Genomic DNA, 22,383 nt, shown 5'->3' on the forward strand with positions numbered 1-22,383 from the left:
ATTCAACGGAGCGCCGGCAGCAGATTGCTGCTATATCAGTCGCTTGTTTTTCAACATGTTGAAAAACAAGCGACTGCAACGATCAGCCGACATGAACGATGTCGGCTGATTGCTGCACTCTATTCCACGGGATGATTATCGTCCGCAGCGGCCGATATCGGCCGAATACAGACGATAATTGTTCCGTGGAATAGGGCCTTGAATGATTAATCAGACAACCCAAGACCAGGACTGTGTGAATGGAGTGGGACCCACCCATACTTCCCACTCTAGCAACACAGGCATTGAGAACTGGTTTTGTTCAAACCTAATCTCCGATCACTATCACTGTTGGAATCTATCACCAGATACTTTGTATATACCATCAGCGCGCATGCTAATTAAGGCGCATGCGTGCTGATGACATATACAGAGCATCTGGCGATAGATTCCAACAGTGATAGTCCGACTTGGTTGAATCTTCTGGTGTAAATGTGACAATGATCAAACGACAAACGATGTTGATCCTTTGAGTTGACCTCTAAATCATTGTTAACAGTGTTTCAGCATAAACACTCGTCGTTCGCAGTATATAGATACGAACACAATTTCGATAATTTATAATGTATGAACGCAATTACATTCGTTCCAATTACCGATCGACTTTTCATATTCATTTATCTTCACGTCTAAATTTTACCATTTTAAAGTAAAAAATCATTGTTTGTCGTTCCTTAATTGAGTGCCTATTCGATTTATCTGAATGTGTAAAAGGACTCTTAGGCCCCATTCACACGTCCGTGTCAGTTTTTACTGTCAGGAAATCCTGATCAGGAGACCTCAAATGTCATCAAGAAAGTATCAGGGTTTCCTGACAGTAATCCGTTTTTAATATCAGGAAACCATCAGGAAAAGCCTTCAGGATTTCTTGATGAGAAAAAAAAATAGTTTTTAATATGGTCTAGTATGCCAACATACATCACAGGTACCCACACAGCCCCTAGTGTACCTGGATGGCCACAGGCTGCAGAAGTACAACTCCCATCATGACCTGTCAGCAAGGCAAGTCAGTCGGGACCCTGTCTGGTCCAGGGGGGGGGAGTTCTGGGCGGCGGGCAGCTGATGTTCAGTCCGGGGGGGGGTGTCGGGAGGGAGGCGCGGCTGGCTGATCGGGTGGCGGACAGGGGTGCCAGTTATTGCGGGGTCCGGCGGGCTCTCATTCATCCGGATCACGGGCACTTTCCTGATGTACATCAGGAAAGTGCCCGTGATTCCAGCACTCCCATAGACTTCTATGGGGGCGTCCGGGCTGGAATTCCGGATAAAAATAGGACATGTCCTATTTTTTCCGGATCAGACACCCTTCCGGAAAAATCAGGAAGGGTGTCCGTGACTAATTAAAGTCTATGGGTACGGAAATCCGGATGGTTTTTCCGTACGTGTGAAGGGGGCCTTAGACTATCTAACGTAAGCTTGTTGGAGTGATATGTTTGTATAACTTGTTCTTGATCTTGTCTTAAGGCTATGTTCACACACACAGTATTTTGCTCAGTATTTTGCATCCAAAGCCAGGTTTTGGAATGCACTTTTCAGCTGCTGTATGTCCTGCAGGAAGTGGTATTTTCTTTCCAGTCTGGAGAGCAGGAGAGTTTTTTTATGGGTATTTCAACTGCTCTTGGCAGTTCCTGACATGGACAAAGGTGGCAACAGAGAGCATTCTGTGAGACTGGAAAGAATACACCACTTCCTGCAGGACATACAGCAGCTGATAAGTACTTTTTAATATAAGTGAATTACAAATCTCTGGCACTTTCTGATACCAATTGATTTGAAAGAAAAAATATTTACCAAACTACCCCTTTAAAGTCTCACTGTTTTTTTACAGGCGATTTTAAGAAACTTTGTAATTAGGTTTATTAGCTGAAAAATACATTTTTATCATGAAAAAGCAGTTTGAAGCTCTCCCCCCTGTCTTCATTGTTTTCCTATGGAGAGAGCTAAATAAAAGACCAAAACAGGACAACAATGAGTTAATCTACAAATACCTCACCCTCTGTCTCCTCTGTTAGTCACCACTGACCTCTCTGAGCTCTGATTACAGCTGTCACCCAGCTCCGTGCCTGTAATCCGCTTTCTGCTGTCGGCTAACTCCCTCCTCCCCCTCCCCCTCCCCTCTCTATAGAACAGACAGAGTATGTCAGATGCAACAAGTCACAATTTTCTGTTTTTTGCAGTGAATGGAAAAGAGGAGGGGGGGGACCTGGGAAAAGGCTTTTTAAATGCAGATAATGGCAGATTTGGCTAATAAACCCAATTACAAAGTTTCTTATACGACATATACGACAGTGACTCTTTAAAGAAGAGAAATAAACAAGATAAAAAAGGCAATTCAGCCTCCTTCTCTGACCTTCAGTATATAAACAATTGCTTGGTACATTTCAGCATATACAATGCTTTTTTTTTATTTTTACCTATAAAACTGGGTAACCTTCTATTCCAAAAATGCAGCAATTTCCATCTGAGGTGGTAGATTTCCAAAGGATTAATACAATGACACCATTATGCTGTCACCTTGTCATTGACGTCCTGCTTTATGCATGATAATATCTGATTATTTTCTGCAGCTGTTCTCTGACATTGACAGTAAGACACAGCCAGCTGCCTCTATGCACCTTCACTCATTTGTTATCAGGCATTGACCTTATTGTACCCGGCTCCATTTAGGCAAAGTACATGTTTTGTTCTACTCACTAAACACCTAACGTTAGAATCTATTATTAAGACCTTTCCCGATTCTCATCATGTTTTATCACCACATGAAATGCTTACTCTCTGGCTATAGCCAATATATTAATGCACAGCTCCCAGAGTCACCCTACCTGAGAGGTAGACAGCAGGCGCCCCTCGTCTTCATAATTCTTTGTGCCTTAAAGTGTCTTTGTCGTTTACTTTTTTTTTTTTTTTTTGCAGAAATCAATAGTACAGGTGATTTTAAGAAACTTTGTAATTGGATTTATTACCAAAAAAATGATTTTTTATCATGAAAAAGCAGTTTGAAGCTCTCCCCCCCTGTCTTCATGGTTGTCTATGGAGAGGGGTGGGGTGGAGGGAGATGAGGCACCAAAACAGGACAACAAAGAGTTAATTTACAGCTACATCACCGGGCTATCTTCTCTGAAGTCAGCACTGCCCTCTCTGACCTCTGAATACCGGCTTTCACACAGGTCCCGCTGTGTAATCCTTTGTTCTCTGCTCTCTGCTGGTGACTAATCTCCCTCCTCCCCTCTCCATAGGTTACACAGGGCCCAACTGATGTAAAAGAGTCGAGACTTCCTGATAATGAGCAGTGAATGAGAGAGGAGTGGGGGGGGGGGGACCTGGGGAAAGTCTTTTTGAATGCAGATAATGGCATATTTGCCTTATAAACCCAATTACAAAGTTTCTTAAAATCACCTGGACTATTGATTTTTGCAAAAAAAAAAAAAGAAGAAGAATAATTTTAGGTTTCTTAATGAGGTTTTGGCTGGTTTCACATTATTAATGTTCTTTTTATCCTTTTTTTTTTCTCAGTGTTTTATCATGTCATGTCACTTTGGGTATGTTCCCCCAATTTTTTTAATGCAAAAGTACGGCCATATTTTGATCATTTACATTACAAACGATGCAAAGCGTTCTGTTTTCTCTGCAGTCAGCTTATACGCCGGCTGCCTTTGGTCTGTGTGTACAGCTGTATTTTTTACCTTAAAAAAAAAAAAAAAAACCTAACCTTTGCCAAGTTTTTTTTTATTCCGGTGTTTTAAATTTAGACCTCTTTTAAAACATGACCCCTAACCTGGTCCCACTCAGCTGACCCTGCCTACTTGTCTCAAACAGTCCTAGGCAGCTGCGGACAACTACGATGAAGGTCCCTTACCTGTGGCTATAGTGATACACAAAACAGAGACAGGATAGACAAACACCAAGGGGAAGTTGTACAGGCCGAGGTCAAACCAAACAGAAGATACAGCACACAATCAGGAACCAAAAGAGTAATCAATTGTCTAGTCATTGTCAAAAGAAGACAATGCAGATATAGGGGGAGATTTATCAAACATGGTGTAAAGTAGAATTAGCTCAGTCGCCCCTAGCAACCAATCAGATTCCATCTTTCATTTTCCAAAGAGTCTGTGAGGAATGAAAGGTGGAATCTGATTGGTTGCTAGGGGCAACTGAGCCAGTTTCACTTTACACCATGTTTGATAAATCTCCCCCATAGTATATAGGAGATGCTTGTACACTAGTGGAAATAGTCTTATAGCCAGTGATGATGTCAGGGCAGTGATTCACTTTACAGGAGGTCAGAGACCAAGTCAAGAAACGATTGGACCGCCCCCCTGATCCTCTAGGAGAAAAAAACTCCCAATCAACCATCACTTAGATGTAGCCCAGCTGATATTGAGTTTCCCTCTCGGGGCCGTGGGCCGTGGCATCCCTAGTAACCAGGGTAACTGTTGGGTATCCGTGACGTCACTCAGAAGGCAGCGCTGGGGCCGAGTGACAGGGTGCGCTCCTGTAGAATTCAGCTGCTAGAATGGGCCCCTGAGAGTCCAGGGTGGCACTCCGGAGACTGCAGAAGACATTGCTGGAACGGGGTCAGCTAATGATATAACACCTATATACCTACACATGCCCGGCATTTGATGCACTGATGCAATATTTGTATCTACCGCAGGTTAAATGACTTATGATAGAAATAAAGATGTTTGTTACTGAATTCCTGACAAGATCCGCTCTGGTGATGCTCATCTGAATTGACATTTGCTTAGAATGTTGTGTCAGATTTTCAGTAACACAGATTTCGGAGAACTGCCAGACGTGACTAAGTTCTCTGAAAAGCCTTTTTATTGTGGATATCAGTCAAAGATATCGGTCAAAGATGCCAGACTTCCCCTATATGATATTCTGACATAGATCAATATCTTTATATGACTATACCCCCCCCCACACACTCTTCTCCCCAATATATTAGCTATATAAGAGTGCTGAATATTCTGTAGGCAAATGCTTTAAGTTTAAAAAAAAAACGAATGCCCCGGCTAACAAATGCCCCGCTCAGCCAGTCAGTGACTGGGGAGGGACACCAATGCAGTCACTGATTGGCTGAACTGGCTAAATCCCACCCTTTGGTGAGGTGGAACCCTGATCGTGACATACCCGGGACTAGGGATGGACCGAACCTGCCGAGGTTCAGGTTCGTACAAACCCGGACTCTCGGCAATGATTCCCGCTGTCTTAAACCTCTGTGCAGAGGGTGGTTACAGCGGGAGGACCACCTGGAAAACCGGGATACAGCCACAGCCATAGGCTGTATCCCAGTTTTCCAGGTGGCCTTCCTGCTGTATCCACCAGCTGCACGGAGGTTTAAGACAGCGGGAATCATTGCCGAGAGTCTGGGTTCGTACGAACCTGAACCTCGGCAGGTTCGGACCATCCCTACCCGGTACCACGGAGAAAATGACACCCAATGCCCATAATGATTTGGTTTATTTCCCCGCCGGACTTCTCCTGACTTATAACAGTCTGTAGTCTGGAAACAATTCCCAGAATACAGACTTCAGCAAGCTGTAAACTACAGTGAAACATAAGGGTAAATACTAAATAGTGTCCAACAAGCAACAAAGTCTCTGTAATGATGAGGTACTCACCACTCCACGAATTTCAATAAGAACTCAATTTATTCATCTCATAGCAGGTCACAACAGACGCGGACGAGTAAACTAGGCCCAGTTCACTCGTCAGCGTCTATTGTGACCTGCTATAAAATGAATAAATCTGCTGCTTATTGAAATTTACGGAGTGGTGAGTGCCTCATCATTACAGAGACTTTGTTGCTTGATGGACACTGTTTAGACTACACGGTATGACAGAGCATCACCTAGGTGCATGATCACTAGTGGCTGTTCGCCGAGACGTCTCTTGTTTATTTTGCAAATACTAAATAGCAATTACAGAATCATGAAACTTACTTAGCAATCTTTATTATTTTGTGTAAAAGAAAATTCTGTTCACTCCACAGTTGAGTGCTTTAGGCATTGTGGTCTTTTTTATTCACCTCCCTGGATCTTTATCACATGTCAAAAAGAGACCTTTTAGGTCTCTTCCTAATTAATGAAAAGCACAAAAAGAAAACTACAGGGACATTTCTAAGAGTAGAAATAAAAGTTCTTGAGATATTGCAGAAAATGTCAATCTCAAAATGATTCTATCATCTCCACTTGAGATACGTTTATAGGTATGGATACTGGTTGTTATTATTATTTTTTTCCTTTTATATTGGCATAAGGCTATGTTTAAGCCTGGAGAACAGAAATGGCTGCACATCGCTCCCATGGTTAATACTTAAGCTTGTTCAGCTACATTAAAAACCAACATGAGAAATTAGTATATAATTTGATCAAACCATATTGCCTCATGTACCACGTGCAGGTCTTCTGATACACATGAGTCCCTAACTAAACAACACTGTGCTGATCAGCGACCACCAACCCCGCAAAGCAAGCGCAACCAGGAAAGGGGGGCCACAGAATGGCCCTTCAACCCCACTGTCCCAGGACCAAGCCCTAAGGGCCCCCCATACCCCACAGGCACCACCGGCGGAGAAGGCGGCCGCCAAGTAATACAAGTGTGAACAAGGTTCTACTGCTCACCAATGCACCAGCAGGTAGAATGGGAGAAAGAGGAGGTACTTACCATATGTGCACAGGTGCTTCCTGCTTATTTGGATCACATGGGTCTTACAAGGGAGGAGTGCTAGCCACAAAGAAAAAGGGACAGAATACATAAAAGCCTAGATAACAGTGTTATCTGTTATCTAGGCACATCGCACTAACTAAAGCTTGTTCAGTTACATTAAAAACCAACATCAAAAGTTAGTATAAAATTTGATCAAACCATTTGCCGCTTCTTTTTCTCTAGGTTTGCAGTGTATATGTTCTCTTTTCTTTTTTTGGCTAGCACTCCTCCTTGTAAGACCCATGTGACCCCAATTAGCAGGAAGCACCTGTGTACATATGTTAAGTACCTCCTTTTTCTTCCATTCTACCTGCTGGTGCAATGATGGTTAGAAACACCTTGTTCACACTTGGCGGCGCCTGTGGGTGGTGGGGGGCCCAGGTGGTTTGCTCCTGTGATAGTGGGGTTGCAGGGCTATTCTGAGGCCCCCCTCCCCTGTTGTCGCTTGCTTTGTGGGGTTGGCGGTCGCTGACCGAAACAGTGTTGGTTTGTGGGCCAGAAGACCTGCACGCAGTACATGAGGCAATAGGGTTTGATCAAATTATATACCAATATTCTAACCCTGGTTTTTAAATGGAGCCTAGAGGCATTGGTGTCAGACATGGGTGTAAGGTGCAGTCATTTCTTTTTCTATAGGTTTGCATAAGGCTATGTTAACACTGTGTAAAAAAAAAAGAGAACAGGTGCTCACTTTTTCTTTTTAAAATAACGTCCATTATTACAAAATTATAATTGTCAATGAAATGACGACTAACCAATTCACATAGGGGAACATTTATGAAGGCTGTGCCACTGATATAAACCAGGGAGAAGGCACAGATTCACCCCTTCTCCCTGCCAGCCATATCCTCCATTTGCCAGACTTACTCTCGCCCTCCCGTGCCAAATTTACCATGGTTTACGCCTTCTCAGGAACAGGCGTAGATTTCTGTGCACACCATGCAGCAAGCGCAGGTCAAGCTGGTTTAATTAAGAGGCGTGCGCCTCTTAGTGAATCCGGCGGATTTAAGACTGGCATACGAGTACACCAGTGTTAAAAAATGTCCCCCATAGTGTATTAAATAATATTGTTTGTACAAACGTCAAATTCATGTTTCTGTAAAATTATGGAAATTATTTGGTACTCAAAATTATGGACGTAATTTTGAGAAACCAAAAATGTACTGGAAAAACATCATCTGAACATAACCTAAAGCTATGTCCACCATAAGCATTCCTACCATAATTGGCTCCTCATTTTTTTCCTTTTTTTTTTTTTTTTTACAGGAAATAACTTCCTGTAAAGTCATTATTATGTAATGTTAACTGACTGAGAGAACCAAAGATTTGGGAGATTTAAGAAATCTAAAAGGTACTGGGAGACCGAAAAAGATAATAAGTGCTCTTTGCTGCAAGAAACTGTATATTGAAAAAGCGGATATCCCCTCAAGCGCCAACTATAGGTGGATTTGAATTCAAGTTTGGGCTAGTGTACTGACTAGTTTACACTAGCACAAACATTAAGGCTATGTTCACACTACGTAAGAGACCGGCCATTCCGTGACCCCAGCTGGGTCACGGAACGCCCGGTCTCTGGCCGGATCTTCTCGGCCGGTACTTAAGTACCGGCCGGATGATCTTTCGGCCACGGAGCTCTGAGCATCAGAGCTTACCATAGCCCACAGTGAAGCTAGTGGCCGGAGCCGCTTGCTTCACTGTGTGAATTGACAGGTCTGTTGTTTGCGGCGGCGTATGGGATCCCGGCCGGAGCGCACACGATATGTGTACGCTCCGGCCGGGATCCCATAGAACAACAGGCATTGTTCCACCGCGGTAAAAGTACTTTTACGTAGTGTGAACATAGCCTCAAACTGTTTAGTAATACCCAACATTATAATTAATCATGATGCTGGGAGATTCCAGGTCCAGTCTGCACTGTGTACAGACGGAATTCTATGGACATTTGGATGACCCCTTAGTCTGTGTCATAAGTAGATCACTTCCTCGTATAAACTTACTATGCATGCTTAAAGGAGAAGTCAAGCGATTTCTAAAAGTCGTCAGCCTGCAGGGGCAGAAGGCAAATTAATCTAACCTAGGAACTTACCTCTCCTTGTGCCCACAGTGAGCGGCTGGAGCGGCCTTCGGGACCCCTGCCGCCATCACAACAACGGATGAGGGAATGGCTGCTCACACTAACAGGGAGCGGCATCCCGCCCAGTCCATCACAATGAACAATTTCCCGTTTGTCGCTTGATTGTTCGCTGTATTTACACAAGCTGATTATCGCTCAAATGCAATTGTTATTGCGAAAATTCGAACAATAATCGTTCCTTGTAAACGCAACATTATTTGTTACTATATGCTGACTTTTTTTAATTATTTTCTCCCATTTATCATTGTGCATGTTTCCCAAATACTAAGATTTTTGATGTAAGAAAAACTTTCTATTTTTCATTGCCTAACTTGAACTTTACATTCTAATTTAATGTAGATTACATTTATAACAAAGAGCGGTGCGGACAATAAGAAATCTTTCTTCCATTCACATGCACATGTCAGTTAGAGAAAGGTGGCTGTATATGGCTGTTTATAAATGTTTACTATACCATGAACTCCATTTCTTTTCGTTATCCTCGCAGGGTATGCGGATTTCTTATTTTCTAACCTCCAGCTTTGAAAGAACGTTATCCTTGCAGATAGAATTTGTGCCGCCAAGTCTTTACAATAACTATTGTTATTAAGTAAGGTGATTATTTTTCAGGCATACTGAGTCTAGCACATGGAAATGTAACAAATCTCTTCTGCCCAATAATACAATTAAACAGGAGATCCAAATGTAACTAAGGCCTTCAAGGCTGATGATTGATTATCTCAATCCCTGGGCAATAGGCCACAGAACATTAAATGTTTGGACATACAAGAAAGAGATGAAAAAAATTATATATATTTCTCGTGTTACTATGCACAGATCAGCAGTAACATGGAAACCACTTGCTCAATACTGTGTAGGTCTTCTTTGGGCCACCCAAACAATTTTGACCTGTGAGAGTATGAACAGAGTTTTGTGGTCAGGATCATTATTAAAGGAGAAGTCCAGTGCTGGGGACTATTTTTTTTAAAAGGAGAGAAACTTAAACTATCATAACTCACCTGTCCCCATGCCTCTCCAGTTCCGGATCTGCGATTTGGGACCCCCGCCGGGCTCCGGGATCTCCAGCGATGAACACGACAAGACCCAGTTGATGGACTGGCTGAACCAGTCACTGGGACGGAACACTGCTCAAGTCAACGATTGGCTAAGTGGGCTGTCCAGACTGGCATTTTCCCTCTAGTTGTGACATCACCAGGACTCGGAGGGAAATGCCTCTCGGCAAGGGTCCCGAGGGCTGCCGCACGGCACTTCACTGACATGTGGAGAGGTAAGTAGTGGCACCTCCAGCTCTCTGGGTATGTAATGTGTAGCTATATAATAGCCCTGCTGCACCCCCACAGACACTTCTTAGTTGTGCCATGTGGTTTCAAGTCATGTAAGCTTAGGTTAGGTTCACACTGCGTTTTTGCAATCCATTTAACGTATACTTTTTATGGAAAAAAACGGATGCAAAAAACTGATGCAATTGTGTGTCATCTGTTTGGATCCGTTTTTTATTGACTTCCATTCTAAAAAAAAAAAGGATCGAAACGGACGCATAGAAAAATAGTGTTGATAGCCCACATAACAACATTAGAATGTTTACATACAACACTGACTTAGAATGTTGACATAGAATGTAGGTTTAGAATGTTAGCTTAGAATGTTTACATAGATTTACGCAAATAGAAGAGTAATACTAGATTTACTCGTTGGAAGGAGAAAAGCTGTTCACAGAAGGCACAGGCCCATCTGGGATTTGCTAGAACTGCCAGATGGTCAGTGCGGCCCTGCCGGGAGGTGTGTAATTCCACCATGTGTCTTCATGGTCCACATCTTCACATGATTCATGGAATTTGTGCATGTGAATGTAATCCCTTTGGAGTCCCTTTGGATTTTAGTGAACCTGAGACCTGCCACTATATTTGCCCATTAGCAATGAAGGGCCACAAAGGGCCATAAAAGAATAACAGACTTTTCTTGATGCTTGTTTATTTTTAATGGGTTAAATCACAAATAACTACATTAGATAGTATTGTTTTGTCCTGAATGGAACAGTATAGTTTTATATTTTAGTAGGAGGTCATGTGTTAATTTTTTTGTACAGCTGTAAAGAAGAATCATTGAATCATGGCTCCTTTTACATTTCCTTATGGTATATCATTAGGTTTTTAGTTAAAAGAGTTTTTTTCTTCTATTTATACACATTGGTCCTTTCTCTACAATTCTCATTAGAGATCATTCACAAATAGGTTTCACATGTAATTACTTTTTAAATGACCTGGTGCTTATATGCAAGAAATTCCCCATTCCAATGACTACATCAGCTATGTGACGGATTACTAATTGTTTCTTATAATTGTATTTTCCTTCACTTTGCCTTATATACTGTTAGTTTATTGCAAACTTAGACTCGTGTTGGAATAAAAAAAGAATTTGATATAAAAAAAAACCTAACTAATAAGTTTAATTACTGTGTATTGAACTGGACATGCTATTAATACTTCTGCTCATGGGTGTAAAACCTAGAGCTCACACTTGCATGAAGCAGGACATTTAATAGAATTAACTTTGCTAATTTAGGTTCTAAGGAACGTTGAGATGATATATTAGCCCTATACTTTCCATATAGGTAAAGTCACTCTTATCACGGTTATAGATTTCCATTTAATCTATTGTTATTTCATTCTTTGTTTCTCACTTACAGAAACTGACTACAATAGAAAATGTTCCATCCAAGGCCATAGAATGTTCTAGATGCTGCGTAGGAGCGCAACACCGTCACCAACGGTAAAGAGTTGGAAATAGACAATTATAATGGAGAAATCCCTTCATATTATATGATGGCAAAGAGCAGGAATGTAATTAAATGAAGAGGAGGTGCACTAGGTTTTGGTGTGAACTGCACCGGATTTTTTGGAGGAGGCATTTTTATTTATCTAAAATATGACATGGAGACAAAGGAGCTGCTGCACCTCACACCTATGGCTGATACTAAGGCCAGTATGCCAGGATGTTGGTATATAATTTGATCAAACCATATTGCCCCATGTACCACTTGACGGTTCACATGGGTCCCTACATCTCCACACTGTGTCGGTCAGCGACCGCCAACCCCACAAAGCCTGCACAAACAGGGAAGGGAGGCCATAGAATGGCCCTGCAACCCCAATGTCACAGGACCAAACTCAAAGGGCCCCCCCAAAACCCAGCAGGCACCACTGGCGGAGAAAGCTGCCGCCAAACAACACAAGTGTGAATATGATCTAATACTCACAATAGCTCCTGCAGGTAGAATGGGAAAGATAGGAGGTACTTCACATGTGTGCACAGGTGCCTCCTGCTAATGTGGGTCATAGCAGCGATCTGCTGCCAGCGCTCCGTGGAACAGGAGCGGCGGCAGCAGACCACTGCTATATCCTATGGGCTGCCTGGACGATCAGCGATCACCTGGGCAGCCCCCCCCCCCCCCCCCCCCCGCAGTTCCCTGAGCTTCCCCCCCCCCCCCCGGACTCACTCGCTCACTGCTGCTGCGTGTAATAGTGGCAGCAGCAAGCGGGGCACTAATAGCGCTTGTTTGCTCTTCACTTTCGGCCCGTATAATAGGGCAAGTGCCGGGGCCCACAGTGCCTCTAGGGGCCCAGAGAGGGAGAGAGGTCCGGTGTTGTAACGTTCAGCTCACTGTAGTGCGGTTTGTTTACTATAGTGGGTGTGCGGGCTGAACATCAGAAGACACAGGAGACAGAGCAGGACCTGCACACAGAGAGAAAAGGGTAAAGAACCTGATCACATGACCCGAAGGTCCTCAACCTTACAGTGTGGAGAGCAGCCCGACACTTGCATGAAGCAGGCTATTTAATTGAATTTACTTTGCAAATTTAGGTTCTAAGTAAAGTTGAGATGATAAATTAGCTCTATGCTTTCCACATAGGTAAAGTCACTCTTATGCTTTGACATCACGGTTATAGATTTCCATTTTATCTATTGTTATTTTATTCTTTGTTTTTTACTTCATCAGAAGACAAAGGAGAAAGGAGCAGGACCTGCACAGGGAGAGAAAAGGGTAAAGGACCTGATCACATGACCCGAAGGTCCTCAACCTTACAGTGTGGAGATCAGCCCGACAGAGAGGAAGATGGAGAAGACTGAGCTGTAAGTGCTTTGGGTCACTGTCTGAGTCTGTCGGTGTCAGTCAATCAATCAATCAGTGTCAGTCAGTGTTAGTCAAAGTCAGTCAGAGTCAGTCAGTGTCAGTCAGATCTGTGCCAATAATGTGTGTTTGTGTATGTTAGTGGTGTTTCAAGTGATTGTGCATAGTGTGTGTCTCATTGGTGGATGGATGAGAGCCCCGCTGAGGTTTTGGTGCCCGACCGGTCCGGCCCTGTACAGTACACAACATTATGGGAAATCACAGGATGTCATTTTATATGTATAATTTTTCCCAATGATTCTCAGTCCTAAAAGAATGTGACCGCACTCCTGGGTAGGTGATACTGTATGCTTAAAGTGATTCCTTTCTGGAAAATCTATATGATAAGAAAGCACAGCTGGTGCATATTATGTTATCATAATAAATCCAAGGCAATGCTTAGAATCTCTTCATCAGGCTCTAGGAAAAAGATATCGCACGTCACCTATCGTCGTCAGTAATTAGCTACCATGTGCTACTGATTGGTAAACTGTTTGGAAATGGTATTCATTTTCTATGTACAGTACAATGTACAAACACATTATTTTAGCGGTCTATAATTTGGATGGTAGAAAAAAACCTAATAAATAACAATCGGAAATTCCCCACTATAAACCTATATGGAATATATATATATATATATATATATATATATATATATATATATATATATATAAAGAACAGAGTTCCGCTGCACTCCTTCGGTGAAAAAATAAGTGTTTTATTTCATAGCAAAAAGTTTACAAACTGCAACGTTTCAGTCTCATCACGAGACCTTTCTCAAGCATAGTGTAGTGAGTATCACATCATATTTATACACACATGTGTTAAATTCAATTAAGTGCCAATTAGCATAATAGACTTGGTTCAAACAAAATACATAGTAAGGTCCCGGTTAGGACAATAATTGTGTCATCTGTATTGTCGCTGTGCTCTATATACAAAATTCATAATATTCATATTTGTGCAAAGTGACAAATTAAAATCATTCTTTAGTGTAGGGCGGAGTCAGCCACCATTCGCCACTGCTTTGGTTCATGAATTCAAGGTACGGCCCTCTTGTATATAGAGCACAGCGACAATACAGATGACACAATTATTGTCCTAACCGGGACCTTACTATGTATTTTGTTTGAACCAAGTCTATTATGCTAATTGGCACTTAATTGAATTTAACACATGTGTGTATAAATATGATGTGATACTCACTACACTATGCTTGAGAAAGGTCTCGTGATGAGACTGAAACGTTGCAGTTTGTAAACTTTTTGCTATGAAATAAAACACTTATTTTTTCACCGAAGGAGTGCAGCGGAACTCTGTTCTTTGTATAAGGGAAGACGTGGATCCAGTCTTCAGCCGCTGGCACCCTGATTCATCTATAGAGAGTGCACTCCATTGCGGATTTTATATATATATATATATTGCTAGTCATAGTAATCATTTTTATATATTCGACATGGAGAGAGAGGAGCACACATCACACCCATGGCTGATACTAATGCCGCTAAGCCTACTTTAAAAAAACAACTTCAGGATGTTGGAATATGAATTGATCAAGCCATAAAAGCCCCGTGTACCAACGTGCAGGTCTCCTGGTTCACACGAGTCCCTACGCTAACTCCACCCCGTGTCGGTCAGCGACCGCCACCCCCGCAAAGCGTGCACTTGCAGGGAAGGGAGGCCATGGAATGGCCCTGCAACCCCCATGTCACAGGACCAAACCCAAAGTGCCCCCCCAAAGTCCCAGCCAACACCACCGGCGGGGAAGGCTGCCCCCAAACAACACAAGTATGGATATGGTATTACACTCACCAAAACTGCCGCAGACAGAATGGGAAAAACATTTAGATACTGTCACGTGAGCACAGGTATATGCTCTGCTGACTTAGGTCACATGGGTCTCCCAAAGGGGAGAGAAATGCAAAATCTGACATGGAGAGAGAGGAGCGGCTGCACATCACACCCATGGCTGATACTAATGCTGCTAAGCCTACTTTAAAAAACCAACTTCAGGATGTTGGAATATGAATTGATCAAGCCATATCGCCTCGTGTATCAATGTGCAGGTCTCCTGGTTCACACGAGTCCGGGTCTGGTCCTGTGACATTGGGGTTGCAGGGCTGTTCCATGGCCCCCCTTTCCTGCACGTGCACGCTTTACAGGGGTGGCGGTCACTGACCGACACGGTGTGGAGTTAGCGTAGGGACCCGTGTGAACCATATACAGACACTCTGGTGTTAATTTTTAGGCCTAGCAGCATTAGTATCAGCCATACAGTAGATGGGATGTGCAGCCGTTCCATTCTCTCCAGTCCGTGTTTTACAGTTCTCCCTCTCTGAACGGCTCGCACTCCTTTATAAGACTTACTTGACCAAAATTAGCAGGATATGCCTGTGCTCACATGTCAGTACCTTATGTCTTCCCCATTCTGTGAGAGCAGCAGTGGTAAGTGTAATACTATATCCATACTTGTGTTGTTTGGGGGCAGCCTTCCCCGCCGGTGGTGCTGGCCGGGTTCTGGTGGGGCTTTTTGGGTCTGGTCCTGTGACATTGGGGTTGCAGGGCCGTTCCATGGCCCCCCTTCCCTGCACGTGCACGCTTTGCAGGGGTCTTTTTTCTAATATATGATGTGACAAAAAAATCTGCAAAATCAGCATCAGACTTTTTTGTTGTTGTTGCGGTTTAATTTTCCGCTTATGCCATTCACTGTGGAGGATAAGTTACATTAAAATGAGAAAAAAACGCCATCACCATAATTATGCTGAAATATAATAGCAGCTTCAGAGACACTCTACCTTGTCCATAGTCATCATGTTGGGACAAAAATGCAGAAGGAACTTTACGGGGAACAGTCCGCAGCAGCAGATCCAAAACTTTTACATAACCTTTTAATCTGACAATTACGTATGCAGTGATATCTAATATGCTTACTTTTTTTAATTGAATTAATTGAATTTTTTTAATTTGAATTTTAATTAGAAGAGGGATATATATTTAAAGGAAAAAAAAGACATTTTTTCTTTTTACACTTTTTAGGTCCCCCTAGGGGACTATTACAAGCAATTATTAGATTGCTTGTACTGTTCAATGCTACGCCACTGAATAGCATTGCTCAGTGATATCAACGCTCTCATCCTACCCACTATGTTCTAACACAGTATTTTTGCTCAGTATTTTGTTATTTTTTTTAACCAAAACCAGGAGTGGATTGAAAACACAGAAAGGCTTTATTAAAACACTGTTGAAATTTAGCCCCTTTAGGACCATAAAGTGTTTGTTTATTTATTTATTTATTTATTGTTATTTATAAAATGGGAAAAGGAGGGTGATTTAAATTTTTATTAGGGGAGGGGTTTTTTTTATTATTTTTTTAAGAACAGTAATTAGAAGTCCCCTGGGGGACTTCGATATACACAGCATTGATCTCCCATTGAGATCAATGCTGCGTATATAATAGATTGGTGCTCTATTGGTCTGGTCTGCTGCAGACCAGATCAGCAGAATACCGAGCCACGATCAGCGTCATTCCAACGCTGAGGCCCGGCCGGGTAAGTTAAATGGATCACCCCTCCTTGACCACATCGCGGGGGGGAGGGGGAGGCGATCTGCCCACTAGACACCAGGGATGGGGGATAAATAGCAGTTTAGATGCAGCTTTCAGCCATGACAGCTGCATCTAAACGGCTCATTAGCGGGCGCAGGGATCGGACCACGCCCGCTTATAGCTGCGGTCCCAGGCTATTAATAACACAGAGGATCGCGGCGGATCAGAGCTCTGAACTCCCCTACCCGACCAAGGACAAACAGCTATGTCCTTGGTCGTGAAGGGGTTAGTGGATGGCCGTTTTTTAATGGCCTTGCTGTATTTTCAATCCGCTCCTGGTTTTGGTTAAAAAATACTGACCAAAATATTGAGCAAAAATACTGTGTGTGAACATAGCCTCAATCTGTACTTGACTTTGGCTTCAATATTTACAAAAAAGAAATCTAGCTGTGTGAACACCCTTATGCATCATACGAATGGGCCAAATGACATTATGTCATTTGAGTTTACTTACATTCAGTTGCAAAGCCAGTATATACGCCTTTTACATTTATTTTGCTTTTTCTTAAACTTAGTGCTTCTGCATGTTCACACATAATGATCCAAGTCATGGATCTCAATTTTATTTCCATTCCGAGTAAATTAGACAGCAACTGAAGGTGTGCAATCAGCTGTCCTGAGTACTTTGCATTGTGTTATCAATGGAAATTTTGATGAGTGACTTTTTTTTTTGTAAAAGGTTGAGACACCACATTGCAGCTAGAGCAGCTGCTTATTTTTGTTCTTTTAATGCCACCTTGAGGTCAGATGGTGTACTGCATTGTATTTTTCTCTACAATATATACAGTATTCATTAACATCCTATAAAATAGGTTTAATTGGATAAACTCTACAAACACAATAGACATTCCGAAATCAATGATTCTGGAAAGAATGGATTTGTTTGTGTTAAAGAAACACATTTACATGGTTGCTTCTGGATTTAAAGGGAATTGGCTGCAGATTGTTTAGGTAAGATGAATGGACAACAATTATAGCAGTATCTCTACCTATGCATTTGGGTTGTCGACAATATTCTTATATGTGACCTCTGTCTTTTGCTGGAATATATTGTATCAGTGTTACTCCAAATAATTAGAATTTTTAACAGGAGTAATAACAATAATAACCATTAATAGATTTGTATCATCAGCTACATACATGATGCCCTTAAAGAGAGAAGGAGACACTTAAAGGGGTACTTCCGCAAAAATGTTTTTCTTTCAAAATAAACTGGTTTCATAAAGTTATATAGATTTGTAATTTACTTCTATTTAACAATCCATTACATATCAGCTTCTGTATGTCCTGAGGGAAGTAGTGTTTTCTTTTCAGTCTGACACAGTGCTCTCTGCTGCCACCTCTGTCCGACTGGAGAAAATACACCACTACCTGCACAGCAGCTGATAAGTATGGGAAGACTTGAGAGTTTTGAATAGACGTAAATTACAAATCTATATAACTTTCTGACACCAGTTGATTTGAAAGAAAAAGATTTTCACCAGAGTACCCCTTTAATTTAGCAATCAGCACTGATCACTTTAATCTCACTTCTTTTCCTGTCTCTATTGTCATGAGGTCAACTTTAACCCCTTAAGGACAGAGCCAATTTGAATTTTTTTTTTTCGTTTTTTCCTCCTTGTGCTTAAAAGGCCATAGCACTTGCATTTTTCCACTTAGAAACCCACACGAGCCCTTATTTTTTGCGTCACTAATTGTACTTTGCAATGACAGGCTGAATTTTTGCATAAAGTACACTGCGAATCCAGAAAAAAAAAATGTGTGGTGAAATTGAAAAAAAAAAAACACATTTTGTTTATTTGGGGGAAATGTGTTTTTACGCCATTCGCCCTGGGGTAAAACTGGCTTGTTATATATGTTCCTCAAGTCGTTACGATTAAAACGATATATAACATGTATAACTTATATTGTATCTGATGGCCTTTAAAAAATTCAAACCATTGTTAACAAATATACTTCACTTAAAACCGCGCCGTTCCCAGGCTTATAGCACTTTTATCCTTTGCTCTATGGGGCTGTGTCAGGTGTCATTTTTTGCGCCATGATGTGATCTTTCTATTGGTACCTTGAATGTGCATATACGACTTTTTGATCGCTTTTTATTACAATTTTTCTGGATTTGATGCGACCAAAAATGCGCAATTTTGCACTTTGGGATTTTTTTGCGCTGACGCCGTTTACCGTGCGAGATCAGGAACGTGATTAATTAATAGTTCGGGCGATTACGCACGCGGCGATAGCAAACATGTTGTTTATTTATTTATTTATTTACTTTTATTTATAACCTGGGAAAAGGGGGGTGATTCAGACTTTTATTAGGGGAGGGGGCTTTTTACTAATAACAATACTTTTTTTTTACTTTTACACTTATACTAGAAGCCCCCCTGGGGTTAGGGTTATTCCCCCTGTGGTTAGAGTTATTCCCCCTGGGGGACTTCTAGTATAAGTGCTCTGATCTCTCATAGAGATCTCTGCAGCATAGATATGCTGCAGAGATCCATGAGATAGGCACTCCTTTACTTCCGGCTGCTGCAGTCGGAAGTAAACGAGTGCCGAGCCAGGGACGGCGCCATCTTGGAGCGGTCCCCGGCCGGCTTCAGTTACGGAGATCGCTCCTCCGGGATAACATCCCGGAGGAGCGATCTCCCCACTAGACACCAGGGATGACGCTGCGTCCGGTAATCGGATGCAGCTGTCATGTTTGACAGCTGCATCTGATTACTGTATTAGCGGGCACGGCGATCGGACCGTGCCCGCTAATACCTGCGGTCCCGGGCTACAAGCGGCACCCGGGACCGCGGCGGTTTAGAGCGGGGTCGCTGCGCGGCCCCGCTCTGAACGTCCTTAACGGCATCAGGGCGTAAATATAAGCCCTATGTCGTTAAAGGGGTTAAAAGAGTATCATCATTGGTTAGAACTAGAGATGAGTAGGTAGTGAAATATTCAAAAGTTCGAATCTGGAATCCCATTAGAATCCCATTTAAGTCTATGGAAAAAAATGCTTGTAACTTGCTGATCTCCAAGTGGTCGAATTTAGGTTTCCAAGTCCCCCGTGACAGCTCAGAAAATGATGCAAACACCTCTGGAGTGCAACTAGGACAGTGGGGGAGGCATGCCTGGGTGCATCTAACACGTCGCAGCATTACGCCACTATCACAGCCTCTCAACTATACACTCCAAACACTCTCAGTATACAGCCGTATACCTAATGTTTATGATTTTTTAGAAATGCCTTCAGGCAACAGATGTTCCAATGGTTAATGTTACACACAGAACGCAAAAAAAGTAGTACCAAATTTTTTATTTTTTTTTTCCGGTACACTCTCAGTATACAACCATATACTCTATATCTGAAGTACTTTGAAGGTCGAATGGTTTAGCGAGACAATGAACGTAGATGCTTTTTTTTCACTTCCTGTGTGCCTGTGTGCCCCACCACCGTATAGTTATTGGTTAAAAAAAAATGCCAGGGAAGGTGGAAGGGGAATCAAATTTTTACTCTTTTTGGTCGAATACTCGATAGAAAACGAGTATTCCGAATAGTGGTTCCTAGCCCGACGAAGCGCCTCTGCAGGCGTGAAACATTTTGTTGCTCCTGCTGAACACACCTGCTTCACCATCTCCCCTCTCCCCGCCTAGCCTACTCTGATGTATCGGAAATAAACCACTTGCATCTTCAGTCCGGTGAGTGCGAGACTCTGTTTCTTGATCCTTGTTCATTTATCCTGCCTTTTTTGTCTCTGCACCGCCGCTCCACGGTTTGGATACAGTCTGTGTGCTATATACTCCAGTCCCGGGTTTCCCACATTGGGTGTACCTTGTAGTTAGTGCCGGCCGGAACTCTCACATACGTATTCCGAATAGTGTACTACTGGATCAATTACCGACTTAATCGCGCCGTACTCACTCATCTCACTCAACGTTTGACATGTTATTCAGACATTTATCAAGCATAAATTAAAGGAAAGGTCTGGGTAAATGGATTTTTTTTAACAAGTGCTGGGGAGGGGGAGGAAAAAGAAATAATATGCTCTTACCTCCCCCGCTCCAGTGGTGGACACATACAGCTGCTCTGGTCCCCAGCCGCTTCCTGGTCTGAGTGGGTCTAACTACACACACACTCCCCTTTATAGTAACAACTTCCCTTCAGTAGATAGTCAGTGCCTGGCTTCAGTCCAGGCTGGACGTGTATATAGTTGTTCCTGCACTAGTTACCCAACCACTATGGGTAACTAGACAATACCCCTAAGGAAACCAGAGAAAAGGGAGTCGTCACCCTTACCTATGTTGCAGATTTTACAGCTAACACAGGACAGTCGACCATCTTAGAGAAAAGGGATGGACAAACTCAAGACTGGACCTGCAGTAGAGCACAGTGCCAGAAAGCCGCTCTCTACTGACAAGACTCTCAGCTTTGTAGAAAGGATTCTACAAGCCAGCTCCACCCAGAGGAGGGACCTGGGACTTGTACTACCCCAATAGGATAGAAAACCTGACACTGTGGGGTCAAAGCGGTTAAGTAAGATAACAGAGACTCATCCATATGTGAGTATGAAAATTTTTTATTTTATTTTTGACCTTTTTCGAGTAAAGTTTGAAAGTAAGACTCACCTCGCACACCTCGCACCTCTCCTTAGTCTTAACCAAGGTCTTGTTGCCGTGCGTCTGGGGGTGGGCATTACCGCTTCTGACTAGAGATGATCAAACATCGGAAAAAGTTAGATTCTATCGAACTTGAACCTTCCGTATTTGATTCCCGATGCCTTCCCGTTCTGTGTGGAAGGAGACAGCCCGAGTACCGCCTGGAATTCCAGGATACAGCCTATTACCTAGTCTGTATCCCAGAATTCCAGGCGGTATCAAGGAATCAAATGCGGAAAGTTTGACAAGGTTCGAGTTCGATAGAACTTTTCCCGGTGTTTGATCATCTCTACTTCTGACCACTGTGATGAGTAGCCTCCAAAACACCAGAAACCACTAGCAGGCCCAACATCAATTCAAGCAACCCGGGCCACGGCACTATGACATTATCAAACAAGCTACTTTGAACAGCAAAAATTTAGGAGAGGAGCTTTTTTAAAAAGGCTTTTTAATAGGCCCACATAACTTTGGGTATTTATCACACTGAATGTCATTTTTTTATTCACACAATGAACTCTCTATATTTATCGACCTCTGTTTTTTGAAGTGCCCGTTTTTTGTTTTTTTTTAACCGTTCCCCTATTTTATCTTCCTGTCTTTCATCTTCCCTTATATCACTGGATTCTTCTTTCCTGTGTTAGACTTTTTGCTCCACTATTGAGCTTTGCAATTTCTTAGCAAATTTCTACATTATATTTATCAAATACCCTTTCAGCGCCTCGTTCCCTGACAGCTATTTTTTACTACTTACTCAGTAAAATCAAGCTGAAAGAATCGGACAAAGATTAAATCTGTACTTTTCTATTACAAATTCCCTTAAAAGGAACTATCGACAAAATCTCCGTCATTCTCATTGAAAAAAAAAGAAGATGAAAAAAATCTACCTTTGTGCTCTGGCAGTATTAACCACTCCGACTTTTAGAGGGCACTTTTCTATTTGAACTCTGAAATATTGCTTTCTTCTTAATTTCTTCTCTCTTTCTTTTCTGTGTGTTTGGGACGATGTGATGTGACATCGCTGACAGTAACTTGTTTTGTCATATGCATCTATAAACATGTGAACCAGAGATGAAACAGCCTTCT

Source organism: Dendropsophus ebraccatus, chromosome 6, assembly GCF_027789765.1.
Source record: "Dendropsophus ebraccatus isolate aDenEbr1 chromosome 6, aDenEbr1.pat, whole genome shotgun sequence".
Classification (NCBI taxonomy): domain Eukaryota; kingdom Metazoa; phylum Chordata; class Amphibia; order Anura; family Hylidae; genus Dendropsophus; species Dendropsophus ebraccatus.